We start from the raw sequence: 17,936 nt of genomic DNA on the forward strand, positions 1-17,936 counted from the left end.
ATATCTCTGAGAAAATACTGATGTCAAAGGATCTGGGTTCAAATGCTATCTGTCTTAATCATTAACAAATATTTGGTGATCTTACCTTTCAGATTTGTTAAATTATGTTGGAGATTATCTCTTTTAAAGTAAATTGTAGTTAACATTGATACTGAGATATGTAATACATGGAAGAGATGGACATTTGAAATCTGAGAATGTTCAAATCTAGCTTCTGAAACTTATTACCTCTGTGACCAAGTCATTACCTCTCTGGGTCTCAGTTTCCTGATCTGTAAAATGAGGCAATTAGATTAGATAAGTCCTAAAGATCCTTCCAGCTGTAAAGCAATGGTCTTATGGTCATAGAATTCTAGAACATAGGAGACTCCTCATTTTTTGACTGAAATTCTTTCTTTCCAGTTTTTTTTTTTTTTTTTTGCCTGAGAAACACCCTGAGTGGAAGGAATAGAACTACTCTTATTTTAATGCAAGTGTTCTCCTTTGATCCTTCATGGAGGTTTGGAGGTGACCTTAGGTTCTTGAAAGCTCTACCAGCAATTCTGGTAGGTCATCTCCAAATAGAAATGCTTCAGACAAGGGCCAGCTATTGCTCTATATGTCTATTATCGTGGAGAGAAGCTTCACCCACTTTAGAAAGGACCATCACCAGGCTTACAGAATAATGATTTATTATTGTCCATACCATCTCTTGAAGACTTTAACTTGTAGAGGGATTGGTTGTTCTATAGCTTAGTCCACATTATTAGGAATGATGAATTCCCATGAAGTAGTTGAATTTGATGTTATGATTTTATGTAAAATATAATAATTTTTCCAGTCCCATGGAAATATGTAATGAAAATTCATTATTGTACTAATTTGAACTTAACTATAGTGTCTGAACAAGTACCCCCATCAATAAAATAATGGATCCTTGAATTATTGATGTAGAATCAACATCAACTGGCACATAATTAGATCTTAATAAATGCTTTTACATTCATATATTCACCTTCTTTTTGATAAATAATGATCTGAAATCAGAAGACATGTTCAGGCTGTGATTGTCACTTGCTAGCTATGTGACCTTAGAAAAGTCACAATTTTTCAGAATCTTATTTTCCTCATCCATATTAACAAGGGAATTGATCTCAATTATATATAAGTTCACTTCTAATATTATAGGACTTCTAGGATTTTTTATAGGTTAATTGGAGCCTAAATATATTTTCCCCATTTCAACTAAAGAAGATATGATACAATTTCAGTGTTTAAACTGTGTCTACATTTTAGAAAATGAAATGGAAATCTAGCAGTTGCCTAGAAAATTTGATCAATGTAGACAGTCAGACAGTTGCCAAACCTCCTCTTCAATTTATGCTGAATGGAGACAGTTTTAGAAATCCTATGTGAGGAATATTTGTTAAATAATTCTGAGAGAACATTTTAGGAGCTGACCATTTCAACATTTGTGAAAAGAGAATTAGATCACATATGATGTAGAGTAGATGAATGAATGACAAAACATTTATTAAGTGCTATGTGCTAAGCTTTGGAACTACAAATAGAAAAAAAAAGAGAAATTCTCTCCTCTTAATGAGTTCTCAATATAATTGGGGAAACACAACACATTTAGGAGAATTCAAACATAAAACAGATATAAAAGTCTAGATCCTAAGAGTGATTTGAAGCATCTATCCAGAAGGATGAGAAGCTTCGGGAAAAACAAGACAAAACAAAACTGGCCTATCATTTGGGAAGTGCAAAGTTTAAGAGCTATAGTGGATTGGAATTAATAGGAGATTTAAAAAAATACAAATGTTATAGAAAAAAGCTTTGTTAGAGAAAGAAAATCTCCAACGGAAGGGCATCAAATCTTTGCTTTTAATTTTAATTCATGGGATGGGGAAGACTAAAGAAGAATGTATCACACACAAAAACAGCCGCATATGCACATACACATACAGTTATTGTTCAGTTGTTTCTGTCACATCCAAGTTTTTGTGACCCTATTTGGCGTTTTCTTGGCAAAGACACTGGAGCGGTTTGCCATTTCCTTCTCCAGTTCATTTTGCAAATGAAGAAACTGAGGCAGACAGGGTGAAGTGACCTGTCCAGGGTCAGAGAGCTATTAAGTATGTGAGGGCTAGATTTGAACTCAGGAAGATGAATCTTCCTGATTCTAGGCCCAGCACTCTATCCTCTGTGGCACTGTGGCATAATGGAGAGAGACCTATCCTTTGAAGATAAGAAGACTGAGATCTGACATATATTGGCCATGTGAACCTAGTCAAGTTGCTTCAGTGTTCTTAGACGATGAGTTGTAGAGAATTTGCCAACTTGCCTTAGTAAAGAGAACTTCCTCATCCAAAAATTGCCTATACTATGAAATTATAAATCCATTTTCTATCTCTTATTGGATCTGCAATAAAAATATATGCATGTATATATGTGTGTATATATATCTTTATGAATTAAGGAAGGAAAAAAAGGAAGGAAATGATTATTTATTGGACATCTATTACATGGTGAACATTGCACTAAGCACTTTAGAAATAGTCTTGTATTTGTTCTTTTTTTTTTTTTTCTCTCTCTCTCTTTTTTAAATAACTTTTTATTAACAGAACCCATGCCAGGATAATTTTTTACAGCATTATCCTTTGCATTCACTTCTGTTCCAATTTTTCCCCTCCCTCCCTCCACCCCCTCCCCCAGATGGCAAGCAGTCCTTTACATGTTAAATAGGTTACAGTATATCCTAGATACACTATATGTGTGCAGAATCGAACAGTTCTCTTGTTGCACAGGGAGAATTGGATTCAGAAGGTATAAATAACCCGGGAAGAAAAACAAAAATGCAAGCAGTTTATATTCATTTCCCAGTGTTCTTTCTTTGGGTGTAGCTGCTTCTGTCCATCCTTGATCAATTGAAACTGAATTAGCACTCTTTATCGAAGAGATCCACTTCCATCAGAATACATCCTTAAACAGTATTGTTGTTGAGGTATATAATGATCTCCTGGTTCTGCTCATTTCACTTAGCATCAGTTCATGTAAGTCTCGCCAGTCCTCTCTGTATTCATCCTGCTGGTCATTACTTACAGAACAATAATATTCTATAACGTTCATATACCACAATTTACTTAACCATTCTCCAATCGATGGGCATCCATTCATTTTCCAGCTTCTAGCCACTACAAACAGGGTTGCCACAAACATTTTGGCACATACAGATCCCTTTCCCTTCTTTAGTATCTCTTTGGGATATAAGCCCAGTAGAAACACTGTGGGATCAAAGGATATGCACAGTTTGATAACTTTTTGAGCATAATTCTAAATTGCTCTCCAGAATGACTGGATGTGTTCACAATTCCACCAACAATATATCAGTGTCCCTGTTTTCCCACATCCCCTTCAACATTCCGCATTATCTTTCCCTGTCATTCTAGCCAATCTGACAGTGTGTAGTCAGTGACACTGACAGTGTTAGTGAGTGACAGTATCTCAGAGTTCTCTTAATTTGCATTTCTCTGATTAATAATGATTTGGAGCATATTTTCATATGGCTATAAATAGTTTCAATTTCTTCCTCTGAGAATTGTCTATTCATATCCTTTGACCATTTATCAATTGGAGAATGGCTTGATTTCTTATAAATTAGAGTCAATTCTCTATATATTTTGGAAATGAGGCCTTTATCAGAACCTTTGACTGTAAAAATGTTTTCCCAGTTTATTGTTTCCCTTCTAATCTTGTCTGCATTTGTTTTGTTTGTACAAAAACTTTTCAATTTGATATAATTAAAATTTTCTATTTTGTGGTCAATAGTGATCTCTAGTTCTTTGGTCATAAATTCTTCCCTCTTCCACAGGTCTGAGAGGCAAACTATCCTGTGCTCTTCCAATTTATTTATAATCTCATTCTTTATGCCTAGGCCATGAACCTATTTTGACCTTATCTTGGTGTATGGTGTTAAGCGTGGGTCAATGCCTAGTTTCTGCCATACGAATTTCCAATTTTCCCACCAATTTTTGTCAAATAATGCGTTCTTATCCCCAAAACTTGGATCTTTGGGTTTGTCAAACACTAGATTATTAAAGTTATTGGCTGTTTTATCCTTTGAACCTAAACTATTCCATTGATCAGCTAGTCTATTTCTTAGCCAATACCAGATGGTTTTAGTAACTTCTGCTTTATAATATAATTTTAGATCTGGTACAGCTAGGCCACCTTCATTTGATTTTTTTTCATTAATTCCCTTGAAATTCTTGACCTTTTGTTTTTCCATATGAACTTTGTTGTTATTTTTTCTAGGTCATCAAAATAGTTTTTTGGGAGTCTGATTGGTATAGTGCTAAATAAATAGATTAGTTTAGGTAGTATGGTCATCTTTATTATATTTGCTCACCCAATTCAAGAGCATTTAATATTTTTCCAGTTGGTTAGATCAGACTTAATTTGTGTGGAAAGTGTTTTGTAGTTTTGCTCATAAAGTTTCTGATTTTCCCTTGGCAGATAGATTCCTAAATATTTTATACAATCAGTAGTTACTTTAAATGGAATTTCTCTTTGTAACTAACTGTTGGGTTTTGGTAGTGATATATAAGAATGCTGATGACTTATGTGGGTTTATTTTGTATCCTGCAACTTTGCTAAAGGTGTGGATTGGGGTTTTCTAAATATATCATTATATCATCAGCAAAGAGTGATAATTTGGTTTCCTCATTGTCTATTCTTATTCCTTTAATCTCTTTCTCAACTCTTATTGCCAAAGCTAGCATTTCTAATACAATATTAAATAGTAACAGTGATAGTGGGCAACCTTGTTTCACTCCTGATCTTATTGGGAATGGTTGCAGTTTGTCCCCATTACATATGATGCCTACTGCTGGTTTTAAATAGATGCTACTGATTATTTTAAGGAAAAGTCCATTTATTCTTATACTCTCAAGAGTTTTTAATAGGAATGGATGTTGGATTTTATCAAATGCTTTTTCTTCCTCTATTGAGATTATCATATGGTTTTTGTTAATTTGTTAATTTGGCCAATTATACTGATAGTTTTCCTAATTGAACCAGTCCTGCTTGTATTTGTTTTTTACATCAACCCTGGGAGTAGGTGTTTTATTATTCTATTTTACCGTTAAGGAAATTAAATGAGGTAGAAGTTAAGTCATTTGTCCAGAATCACACAGCTAGTGCCTGAAACCAGATTTAAACTCAGGTCTTCTTGACTCCACTCAGTGCTCTTTCTACTGTACCAGAATGCTAGCTTAAAAGGCTTGCCATCAAAGTCATGGCCAATAATCAACATAGATTTTCATGACTCAGAGATTGGGCTTCCTTCCATACTACAATTGCCTTTGATTCATGTGCACAAATCTCAAATTTTATCATTTTTACTTTACTGGATTTATTTTAAGATTTGTACCTATCTAAATTTGCCATTTCTATTTCTATATGTTGAAGTTCATCTTTAATCAGATTACTCCAATTTTAACATGAGCTATATTGCTATCTATTCATTATTATCTCTATTAGTTATTATTATTGATAACTACTGTAACAGGTTTTTTTTTTTTTTTGTATCTGAGAATTCTAATCCAGTGTTCAAAAGGCATAGATATCTATAATTTCCCATTTTCTTGAAGAAATTGAATAAATAAAACTGTCTGATTTCTTTAACTTTATGCTCTGAATTTGAGGTTTCAGGAAATATGCCAAACAACTTAAGCTGACTACATTTAGATTTTTTTAACCACTGAAAATGAAAATTTCTACACATATCTTTTTAATACTCCCCAAAAGTCTTTCAGGCACTAGTATAAAATTAGGTTTTTTATTGTTGTGTTTGTTGACAACAATATTAAAAAAACAGCTTTCATATCATGATTTTTAAATTATCAACCACCTTTGCAAATTATCATATTCGAAACCATTGTGAGCAGACACAAACCTCAGTTGTTTATTTAACTACCCCCTGATTATTTTCTGATCAAGTTTTAAAAGATCATAGGTCAATAATTATAGAAATAAGTGTGTATTGGCACTGGTTTCATTTCTTTCTTGTTGCAAATCCATATTCAGATATGTTAATATAAAGATGTACAATATTACAGAAAGGGCACCCCAACTGACACTGTGATACTGACTGTTGAATGGCTCAGTTATTGTAGTGGCTCTCATTCAGCTGTTTTACAGGACTCTCATCAGTCTTTTTGTGTGGGAGTCTTTGGTGAGAGTCAAGTCTAAACTGATAAGGCCTTAGAGACATAATCAGTGGCCTTCATTTTCCATTGACAGCACCAAGCAACCAATTCACAAACATTTTCATATTAATATTGAGCAATTTCCCTACATTCTAATCCATCAAAGTAGGCTATTAATCCTTCCTGTACTGTTCTCTATTCAAATGCTAACAATTTTCTTCTCACAAGCTAAAACATTTGTCCTACAGCCTCTCACACAAAGACACTGCTTTGTCAGCAATGATTGATCAGAGTGTTAATAGGAAGGATGCAATGTAAATTATATCAATGATACTGTACATATGTAGAGGGGAAAATCTTTTTAAAAAATCATTTGTATGCTAAAGATAATGAAAATGATCCCAAGGTAGAATAATCTTAATTTTCTTTTCTAAAAGAGTGATCTTCATGGTGGTTAATAAGGAAATCTGTCATGATTTATAAAAGTACAAATACTATGATTTAGTTGCCAAAAATTAAAATGTATCCTCATTTTTTTTTTTTTGGAAAAAATGAAAAGCATTGAATTAACTCATAGGAAACCTTGTTGAAGTATATCATAAGTAATAAATGACTATTGGTAATAACATTAAACATTTCTTTTTGTTTTTGAGAGTAACAATAATTCTAAGTGTGGAAAAGGGAAGGAATTCCATAATTCAGGTTGAAAGTAAAAAAAAATATATACATACTCAAAGGACTGCAGTATGAATTTCTGGGGTAATACTATTTAATATGTCATTGGTGGTATTAAGAAACAGGCCACAACTGGTAATATTGACAGTGACTAGGACAGTATTTTTTTTCTCAGTGATATTTTATTTTACCAAATATATGTAAAGATGGTTTTCAATATTCATTTTTGTAGGATCTTGAGTTCCAAATTTTTCTCCCTCCCCTTACTTCTCCCCTTCCCAAGACAGCAAACCGTCAATAGGTTAAATATGCAGAATTCTTCTTATGTTTATATTTGGGACCATATTTTAAAATAAATTAATTTATATTGTAAGCTCTGGACTTCTGGCAAAAATAACTAAGCCTAGCTATCTTTATCACCACAGAGCAAAAACTAATGTGCCAAATAAACTTAAAAGAAAAATATAAATGTAGAAAAAGAAATAAATTCAGAAAAAGAGGAGATAGCCTAAAGAGACAAAAAAGTAAAAAAAAATAAATAAATAAAGCCCTAATAAACTATTGTAGACTAAAATGAAATGAGACAAAACCATCAAAGTGAGACTGGGGAGAAAAATAATTCTATCAAAATAACAACTAGAACATCTGAAGAAAAAATACAACCATAAGCACAACTCATATGGTTGAGATATTCAATAAAAGATTTAAAATGAAATCTATGCTCTATAAAAAAGGAGATAAAAATCTTTTAAAGAAGAATAAAAACTATGAATGTGAATCTCAAGAGTTTAGAATATATGGTTGAGAATTTTAACAAAAGAGTGAAAAAAGAATGGCATAAATAGAACTAAAAAATATAAGGATAGAAGGGAAAGGAAAAGAATGGTCATTTATATAATATCTATGTGTCAGACACTGTATTAAATATTTTACAAATATTTAGAGGGAAAACAAAAAAAATTAAAACTAGAACACTTGAGGTCTTTGCTTAATAAGGTGATATTATCTTAAGAAAGAACTTAATGGGCATCATTACACATTGCCTTAAAAGAGAGACAGATAGACAGACAGACAGTCAGACAGAGACACACAGAGAGAGACAGAGAGAGAGAGATTTACTAGTGCAGAAATATAAAATGTTCTTTGCGGACCACAACAATAAAATTATAATTAGCAATATAATTATGGACAAAATCTCAAGATCTAAATGTAAATCAATATATTCTTTTAAAAATTAGGTTAAATGTTTCTCTGATGGAATATTATTGTTCTTTGGGAAATGATGAGCAGGATGCTCTCAGAGGAAAAAAAAAAACAAATTGAAAAGTCCTCTATGAACAAAGTGAAAAATACTGTATACAAAGTAATAGCAATGTTTTGGGATGACCAGTTGTAAAGGACTTTGTTATTCTCAATAATACAATCATCCACAACTACTCTGAAGGACTTATGATGAAAAATCCTATCCATATAATGAACTGATTGAATCTGAAAACAGATTGAAGCATTCTCTCTCTCTCTCTCTCCTTCCCTCCCCTGCACGCTTAATTTTTCTTGAGGATTTTTGTTTTCATTACAGTGGGAGATCTACATTTTCATTCACAACTTGACTTTTATGGAAATGTTTTGCATAACTTAACATTATGACCTCTTAATTGTGGGTGGGGATAAGGAAGAGAATCTAGTACTAAAAAATTTTTTTTAAATGTTTCAAATGTAACTAGGGGAAAATATTAAATAAATAGTCAGGCTAAATAATAAACTACACAAACAAAGTGAAATTAAAGAAAATGGTGACAAAGAGACAACATATAAGAATGTATGAGATGTAGCTAAAGCAGTCCTTGGAACAAAAAAATTTATATCTGAATACATTCATCATGGTACTGTTGAAAGTTTGTTAGATTTGAAATAAGAGAACCCAAATTCCAGCTCTCTTACTTTTACCTGTATTTTTTGTAATAGAAGTTGCATATTTTCTGAATTAATTGTGGTTTATTTTAAATTAGGTTCTTGAATTTCACAAGCAATTGTAAACTTCATATTCAGTCTTCTTCAAGTGGGACTGAGTCCCAGTATTCCATATAACCAGATTCAAAGCAGAGCTCTGTCTAGCCCTAGCAAATGTTTATCTATAATTATGTTTTCTAAATGTAGTATATCTTCTCTCCCCCCCCCTTTAAATTAAAGCTTTTTATTTTCAAAACATATACGTGGATGATTTTTCAGTATTGACCCTTGCAGAACCTTGTGTTCCAGATTTCTCCCTCATTACCCCCACCCCCTTTCTTAAATGTCAAGTAATTCAATATATGTTAAACATGTTAAAATGTATATTAAATCCTATATATATATGTATATACATACACATATTTATACAATTATCTTGCTGCACAAGGAAAATCTGACTAAAAAAGGAAAAAAATGAGAAAGAAAACAAAATGCAAATAAATAACAATAGAAAGTGAAAAATGCTACTCTATGATACACACTGTGATACACACTGTGATAGAAGGTCCCACAGCCCTCTCCCTGAGTGTAGATGGCTTTCTTCATCACAAGATCATTGGAACTGGCCTCAATCATCTCATTGTTGGAAAGAACCGCATTCATCAGAATTGATCGTGTATAGTCTTCTTGTTGCAGTGTATAATGATCTCCTGGTTCTGTTCATTTTGCTTAACATCAGATCATATAAATCTCTCTAGGCCTCTCCAAAATTATCCTGCTGATCATTTCTTACAGAGCAATAATGTTCCATAATATTCATATACCACAATTTATTCAGCCATTCTCCAACTGATGGGCATCCACTCAGTTTCCAGTTTCTGGCCACTACAAACAGGGTTGCCACAAACATTTTTGCATATATGGATCCCTTTCCCTCCTTTAAGATTTCTTTGGGATATAAGCCCTGTAGTAACACTGCTAGACACGTGGCATGGATAGTTTCATAACTTTTTGAGCATAGTTCCAAATTGCTCTCCTGAATTTTTTGGATTCATTCACAGTTCCAACAATATATCAGTGTCCCAGTTTTCCCAAATCCTCTCCAACATTTGTCATTATCTTTTCCTATCATCTTAGCCAATCTGAGAAGTGTGTAGTTTACCTGTATTTTCTTGAAGCAATAATGGAGTCATAATGACTCCAAGACTCAGTTTCCTCATCTACAAAATGAGGAAGTTGGATTAGAAGAGCTCTCAGCTCTAAATGTATGATGCTCTATTAACAAAAAGGAAAAAAAAAGGAACAACTAATGAATTATGCATGCAGCTTAAAAAATGCTACAAAATTATCAACTTAATAATCTCCAAATAATCAAAAAAGTGAAAATTTAGAAAATCAAATAAGAAGTAAACAGAATTTAAAGCAAAAATACAGCAGAGCAAACAAAACAATTTTTCTAAAGACTTAAAAAGTATCATTAGCTTATTTGAATTTTTAAAGGACCATAAACTCATATAGGATATTTTTTGTCTCATACTATTTTGTTGTCCTCCATAATGCCAAGTTCAAAAAAGCTTAAATATGTTTTAGTAATTTAAGGCATTTTCTGATGACAAGATTAAACCAATTGATTCAACTATATATATGCTTAATGTGTATAGAGAAACTTACTAGTATCTAAATACTAGATAAAATTATTAGGTAAAATTTCCTGTCATGAGTCTTTCATTCATTCCAAAGAGGCAAATATGACATATTGGATTAAGTATGGAACTTGAAGTCAAAAATCCATCAACCTTCAATGCTATTTGCCTGAACATGGTCATGTTATATGAATTCTCTTAGCTTAAATTTCTTTACCTGTAAAAAAGGGACTAATAAATTTTTTAGCACATACTCATTAGGATTATTGTGAAATATTAATGTAGTATATGTAAATTACTATGCAAATTTTAGATTACTAAATAAATAAATAAAGCTACTATTATAGTTGTTATTGTTATAGTAACCAATGCATACTTATGAAGCACTTACTTTATGCAAGGCACCATATTAGGGGATAGAAGGACTACAAAGTAGTTTTAGACACAATTCAAAGAAATAGGATCTCTGGGATTCAGAAAATGTGGCTTCATATCTCAGCTCCAACTTTTTCTAGTTCTATGATCCTAGGCATGAAAATTTTAGTTTCTCTCAGATTTTCTTAATTCTGAAACAATAATAGTACTTGCACTATCTTCTTCATGATTTAAAATATTGCAAATTTTCAAGTGCAATGGAATGGGAGTTGTTGTTATTGCTTTTACTTAATGTAGGTTCATGAATACTTTGATTCTTCTATGGCTCTATAACAGAGGCTCCTAATTTGGTGTCTATGAGCTTTAAATATATTGATAGGTATATATAAATATACACACACATATGTATGTATATATATATGCATATATACACATAAATATAACACATATATGCATGCATGTATGTATGACTGCATTTCAGTGCAATTAACTTCCTTCTTAATCATTTGTGCTTTATTTTATGCATTTAAAAATTTTTGTTTGTTCTTTGTTTTTGAAGAGGACCAGTAATATCACAAGGAGGATATCTTGACTTGCATGTGGATTGGATTTAAGTGAAGCAGAGTTGAGCAAAGTTGTCAGCTTTAGTTTCTCTTCCAGAGTTATCTAAGTCCAGTGGGAAGACAATCAAGATGATTAGTGGTTACAAGGGATGCAATGGATGACCTTGGTGTCTTTGATGTTTAACCAAACTCTAAGTGCTCCACAGTGCTTGCTTCAGCCATCTTCATGGCCATTAGAACAAATTGTTCTCATCCACCCATTCCACTGGGAGATATCTTCACATGTTTGGGGTATTCAAAAATATTATTCTGAGAAAGAGCCTATGGACTCTGCTAGACAATACTTTGTTCTTTGGTCTCATAGATATTGGTGCTTCCTCTATCAGGACAGACTACTAGGATTAAATGAAACCTTATTCTGAATGATTCTTGCCTACCTACAGCTTTTCATGAGTCCACCATAGAAGATCTATCTAATGTGGTATCTGGATGTTTTAATATTTTTTGAATATTATTTTAACATAAGATTTTTACTTCTAATCCTTCATTTTTTACTACTTGACCTGTTTAACTTCTTATCCAAGCATCCTTGATGATGATGAAATATATATCTATATATCATCATCATCAAATATATATGTATATATATATATATATATATATATATATATATATATATATATATATCTAACACTACTCATATTTAAGGTATTGTTGACAAAATGTCACAATTTATTTACCCCCTTTAAGAAATTTTGCTTTACCCTATAGTTCATCTGCTGCCTATAATTTAAGAAATCCAATAGATGATAGGAACTGTACCTGTGATTTCACTGGTACAGGGAAGAACTCCCAGATGAAGAAACTCCTTCTGCCAATTAAGGTCATTATCTTATTTGCAGCATAGAGAAATAGAGAGATACTTAAGCCACTAGAGAAGTCACTTTTTATCCCAGTACCTTAAGTATCTCTCTATTTTTCTATGCTGCAAATAAGATAATGACCTTAATTGGCAGAAGGAGTGTCTCACAATCAGTTTGTGGCAAAGAGGAGACTCCAACCCTCCTTAGAGGCCAGCTCCCTATATTATACTACTTTCTGAAATACATAGGATAAGATAAACAGTTGAAATTCTGGCCTATCTAGAAACCTATTAAATGAATTTTAAGTGACATATAGATTCAAATGGAGTTTAATATAGTTTATCAACTTGAAACAGAAATGCACAAACATGTTAACATGTAATATAGTGTATTTTCAGTGAAGACAATTCATTTAAGCTTTATTATTAATCTCATATCGAACATAGAAGAAATTTTCATTAGAATAAAAAGACCGGAGTTTGAATTTGGTAGTTTGCTTTCTTTTCTTTTCCTTTTATTTCTGTTGCTTTTTTTTGGAAAAGGAAGCAAGGAGAAATTGTTGGCAGTTTGTTCTGAAGCATTAGCAGGGGTCTCATTCAACATCACTTTGTGTAATTTATCTGTGAGTTTCTTTAAAACAGTTCCTTATTTGTTAATTGTGTTTACAGTTGATGGTGCCATCTACTCATAACAAAACAATCACTCAGGAGTCTTTTCACCCTGGTTGCTGAAAAGGATGGAAAGGCAGTGGATTGATAATTATTCAAGGTCAGACTCTCAGTTGGATACAGAAGGAAAGAGAGAGAGAGAGAGAGAGAGAGAGAGAGAGAGAGAGAGAGAGAGAGAGAGAGTGAGAGAGAGAGAAAGAGAGAGAAAGCAAATACCAAAGGTCAGCCAGTACTTTGCAAACACTTGTTTAAGGATTTCCTAATTACTGTAAGTGGTTCCTTCAGCCCTGGCACTTAAAAGGCAGTTGGGTATATGATGTCATCCTTCCCTCCCACCCCATTATCTCTACAGCCAATTTGCAGTATTAGGAGAAAATGCAAGAGAATAGTTGCAATCATCAACATTCCCAAGTCTTCAAAGATAATCCCCTTTTCAACTCCCCATGAGCATATCATTCATTCAGTTGAGTTTTTAAAATGCCACTAAACAGTAAAACCACCAGCTGGATTGTACAGAGGCCCATTCTTCCAAGAAACTCAAAACAATTCCTGAGTATTATCTCATTAATCATTACCCTGAGTCTCTGAGGCAGGGAGGTTCATATAGTTGGTTATAATTAGAAATACATATTGATTACCATTCAAATAGTGTTCACATAGGCTGTTTCTATACTGACCATTCTGGTGTCAGACCATATCTTCTATTATTTGGGTGGGACATAAAGTTGGCATTGATTCCCCCAATTCTACAGAATTTCATGGAGTTGAGGCAGTATTTTGTAGAGACAGAAAACATTATAGAAAAATCTCTGGATTTGTAGTCAGGACAAATGATTCCTATTTCCTACTTAATGTATAGATTACTTTCCTTCTTTGGACCTCAGTTTTTTTATTTGCAGATAAAAGTTTGGACTGGTTGATTTAAAGGTCTTTTATATTTTTAGACATAAAATATCTACTTATAAATCTTATTACAAATAAACATCTCTGCCAGAGATTTTTTAAAATTTTAATTAAATTTTTTTTTTGTCTATGGAAGGAGAGACTTTAGTGACTAGGGATCTCCAACTATAAATTACTCCACTGCACAAACCCTTGCATGAAAATCTCCATCACTGAGGATTGAGTATGCCATCAAGATATGTCTTTAGTTTCTAAACAGAAAGAGAGGAATGGCCTTTCATCAACTGGGTCAGATGCTTATTCAGGGATTTATTTTAGCTTTGATTCTCTATACTGCCAAAAATGATGTTTTTGAATTATTCTGCAAGTAGATTTTTATAAATCTAAGTACCCTTTACCCACTCAAAATAAAAAAAAAACCTAGAGTAAATTTACATTCAAATGTAGAAATGGTGGTGATCACTACATAGAGAGCAATGGGAGATTTATCTCTCATCAAACGTAGGTAGAGAGAATAGGATTTGTTCCAACTGTACTGTACAATGGGGACAGCAAACACTGCCCGTCTTTATTTTGACTGGTGTTCTTCTCAAGTCTACATTGGCTTCTGTCTTCCAATATGATATGTGAGCAACATAAATGTTTATGAAGGCATATGGTCTCTGTTTCCTTGCCTGAATGGCTTCAAGTAGGTCTCCCCCTCCATCAGAAAAGCTACAAGTTCCAAACTTCAGATTCTGGATAAATGGATAGGAAGGCTGATACCACACAAATTGTCTACCTATTATGGTGTGCTGCATAGCAATTGGAGCTATTTCTCCATAATCTACAGGACCCTTTATACCTCTGATAGCCCCAGTAGCTCCAGTAACTTCAACAACCAAACTAGTCTATCTTTAAAGCATTTCTTTGATTCATTCAAAAAATGTTCAGTTACATGTGGACATCAGAAAATCACAAAGAGTGGTTTGTTGTACCTAGGGGGTATTACACAAAGGATAAGCTTAAGATTAGAGTTTTAATTTATGAACACTCAAATAAAATTCAGAAATGAAATCTAGCCAAAACTGGCTAGATAATTTAGATACATAATTTTTTTTTGGCCAGATCTGTACTTTTATTGTGGAGAATTCCTAGTGATTCCAAACAACTAATGTAGGGTGGTACCTGTTTGGCAACTTATAGTTCAATTATAAGATTTCCTGGGGCAATGAGAGAACAAGTAACTTTCACAGGGTAATACAGCCAATATATGTCAGAGGTAGGACTTGAATACAGCCTTCCTAACTTTGAGGAAAGCTCTTTGTTCACTATGTCTTGGTTTAGATAATAGAATTCTTTAGCAAAAGTATTTAACAAACTTTTATTAAATTTTGAATGAAGTATCCTATGCTGAACACTGAAATAATTTACATAAAATATGGTAATTGTCCTAAGAAGCTTATAGTCTAATGGTACAATATGATACAAGCAAATATAACTATAACATACATGATTACATTTTAAGTACAGCAGAGAGTTATAGAAAAAGAAGGGAATGTTGTTACAAATCATTTAAATGAAGAAAAAAGAAAAAAAAATTGAGCCCTTCTTTAAAAAAGGGTAGTAAGAGAGTCAGTAAAAGAAAAAAAGAAGGAAGACATTTGGAGAGCCTAAATTTAGAGCTGGAAAGAACCTTAGAACCCTAGCATTTTACAGATGAAGAAAATGAGACTCAAGAGAGGTTAAGTGCTTTTTCCATGATTAAACAGCTAGTAATCTGGGACACAAATCCAAATCTTTCTTATTCCAAATACAGTATTCTATTCACCATATAATACTGCATCTTTGTACATGAATGGTTTTAACTCTTTCACATTTGAACATTTCGATTATTTAAAAGGGAAGAAAAATAAAATTCATATAAGGCAAAATAATATAAATCAGTTCAAAAAGAAATATAGTTTTCAACAGAAAATGTTGAGGAAAGATATAGAATTTCCTAAGAAACTGCTCCTCAGATAAATGTCCTACAACAACCCGATGCAATGATGGGTGCAGGCTCCTGATTGCCTACTGTTTGAAGACATACTATATCGTTCTGAAGTAGTGATTTTGCTAATGCTGTTTCTGTTTTTGTAGCATAGATCTGGACATCGGATGCATTTGTGTAGGTCTTATCATTCCGGGACATTTATGTTTGAACTCTTTAATTTTGATCATTCCTGCTCTTATCTTCTGTTAAGTAAATGTTATGAGTATTTTTTTCTTTTTTTCTCATCATTAAGGAAATATTTCATGTTTAAGAGTCAGTAGTGTTGTGTTGGCTGACCTGGTATAAATGGGGATTCAAGCACTACCACAGCAAGTAGTAGGAGTATATCTTTCACAAACCAGGTTATCTTTAATACCCTTAGAAAGAGTTTGAGTAGTATTCCAGTAGTTATTACCATGGTCATCCTGCTAGTGATATTACCCAGACTTAGCAAGGTGAGTACAAGTAGAGTGAACAAGTCAACCTTAATCCAGGGAAAGAGAGAGGCTAGAGGGAACTGGAATTTTAATGTCACACCTGAATGTATGTCTTCAGATAACAGAGTTGTTTATTTAAAGTAGAAAAATAAAGGAGGTTGGGAAATAAAAATATACCATGGTTTAGAGGGTCTTAAGTACCAGGTAGAAGAAGTTGGACTCTCTTCAGTAGGCAGTCAGGAGTCATTGAATACTCCTGAGCACAATAATAGAATATGAAACATTCTCAAACAACTCAACATGTATAAAATAAAATTGTGGAATATTTCTGAGTAATTTAACTGATTTGAAGCTTCTAGACCTTCTAGAAATAACTAAAATATGCAATGCAATGAATAAAATGAAAATGTAATCTGAAGTCTAACTCTTTATTTGGAACCAAGAACAGGAAAATATTACCTATAACTGATAGACCAAAAGTTATTACTTCATTCACTTAAGCATTTTACATAAGGTAATTCTTTGATGATAAATCACATTGAAATTGATTTCAGTTTAAAAATGGGTAAGAAAATCTATATCAAAAAGTGAAAGCTAGAAGATTTGCAGAATTGAATTATTGGGGTGCATATGTTAACAGCTGATGACAAATTGAAAAATAACCATGTACTCACTTCTAGAAAATAAATCTTATTCTCTGAATCTTCCATTATGCAAAGGCAAATAACAAACTACCTCTCGTTTCATTAGAAAAACTCATTTGCATCAACATTTATACTTACATATGTAATAATGCATTGCTCTAGACTGAATATCAGGTGATAATTCAATCAAAAAGCTTGGTTGATCTGCTATAATAAACAGCAAAAAAATGCAAACAAAACCTCAGGAATTCATCACCTTCTGACTATTCAGCAGGAGCCAGATTTTGTTGTTTTGCACTACACTGGTGCAGTATTTCATAAACACACACACAAAAATCATTTCCTTTCTCTTCTCTTTGCAAATATGTAGCTATCTGAATTGATGACCCACATAGCAGGTACTTAGAATGATCACTATGACTGAATGAGAAGATACCCTTGCACACAATGAAAAGATGTTTCTGAAAAGTAAAGAAAAAGACTAAATTTCTACCCTGAAGCAGAGAGATTGTATTAGCATACAACTACATACATTTCATAGGATAATTGATTTAAAGCTGGAAGGGATCTTGGAGGCCATATGATTACCTCAACTTACAAATAAGGAAACTGAAGTCCAGAGATGTGGAGGAATTTTCCAAGATCATATTAGCAGGAAGTGGCAAAGCTGGATTTCAACTCTGTCATTTGATGCTAAATTCAGTATTCCTTTTGTAAGAACTTTGGAATCAACTGTATGACATGGGAAACTCTGACACAGGATGGTCCAGCATTGCGTGCCATCGTTAAAGAAGATCCTATGCTCTATGAACAAAGCAGAATGGAATTAATCCAAAGGAAATGCTAAATGTGCAAAAATGGAGAAATTACTCCAAATGTTTATGGGTATTATTTGTGTCCAATCTGTAGCAGAGAATTCTGAGCTCATATTGATCAGCCACAGTCAGACACATTGTAATTCGACTCTAACATAGGGAATGTAATTTTGATCCTCTTCAAAAATGAAGGAC

The sequence above is a fragment of the Antechinus flavipes genome, chromosome 2, assembly GCF_016432865.1.
Source record: "Antechinus flavipes isolate AdamAnt ecotype Samford, QLD, Australia chromosome 2, AdamAnt_v2, whole genome shotgun sequence".
Taxonomy (NCBI): Eukaryota; Metazoa; Chordata; class Mammalia; order Dasyuromorphia; family Dasyuridae; genus Antechinus; species Antechinus flavipes.